This window comes from Calliphora vicina, chromosome 1 (assembly GCF_958450345.1).
Source record: "Calliphora vicina chromosome 1, idCalVici1.1, whole genome shotgun sequence".
In the NCBI taxonomy this organism is placed as follows: Eukaryota; Metazoa; Arthropoda; class Insecta; order Diptera; family Calliphoridae; genus Calliphora; species Calliphora vicina.
In genome coordinates this window covers 37,399,718-37,400,700 of record NC_088780.1, presented here as the reverse complement: position 1 = coordinate 37,400,700, position 983 = coordinate 37,399,718, and positions in this window count along the sequence as shown.

The following is a 983-nucleotide window of genomic DNA, read 5'->3' as shown; positions in this document are numbered from 1 at the left end:
TTGTTGATGTTTAGGAAATAGTGTGCTCTTTTCTTCATTAGTGGATGAGTAAGTAAAAGCAGCCATTTATTTAGTTGTTTTTGCCTGATGTTGTCCCTGTCTGTTGCTTTGTTTTAAGAAATTCACCTCATTAAGAGAAACTCACCTTGGTGAGTGAACTAATACGGTAAATGTTTGTTAATCATATGCTGCTACTACTCTCTCTCGTGTGTTTGCTGAATAGATGATAACGGGTTTTGCCAATGTTTTGTTTATGTTTAGTAAGAGTCTTATATATAGTTCTCTTTCTATTGTGTGGAGTTTAAGGTTGTTGGTTTGTTTAAGAGGACTGTGTATTATTTTGAGTTAACATGCTGCAACACCTCGGTATGTGGCATACGATTACCCGCTGTACACCGTCGCACACATACAGCTCGTAGTAACAACCGTGTTTCTACTTTTTTTTTGCTGCTGCTTTCGCGTTTCGTGTGTATGTTTTGTTGTTTATTTTTTGTTTTGGACTTCTCCGCTTCACGTTATAATAATCATTGTTGTTGTTGTCGTCATCTTTTCATTAACACACACAGCAACAACAGCGTGTAGAAAAACCACCCGAGTGTTTTGTACACCCAGGGGTCGTTAAACAACATTCGAATGTGTTCACATCTCTGCTGAGTAAAATATTTCAGGAGTCAGTTCAGTCCTGCTGCGCATCTTGTAACGTTAAGTTTAGTCGAACGAGAACTGCTGCTTGCAACCTAAATGCATGCTGGTTCTTCCATACAGAATAAAAATCTAACGCGTTTTTATACGGAAACCAAAAAAACGAACGAATTCAAATAATTTCTAAAGATTTTCATTTATTTTTTTGATAAAAAAAAAATAAAATTTATACAAAAAAAAGAAAACAAATTAACGGATTATTACCTTAACATTTCAAAAATAACGGATTAATAAATGTTTCTTAAATTGGAAATAAAATGAATTGATTTTTTTAAAAAACG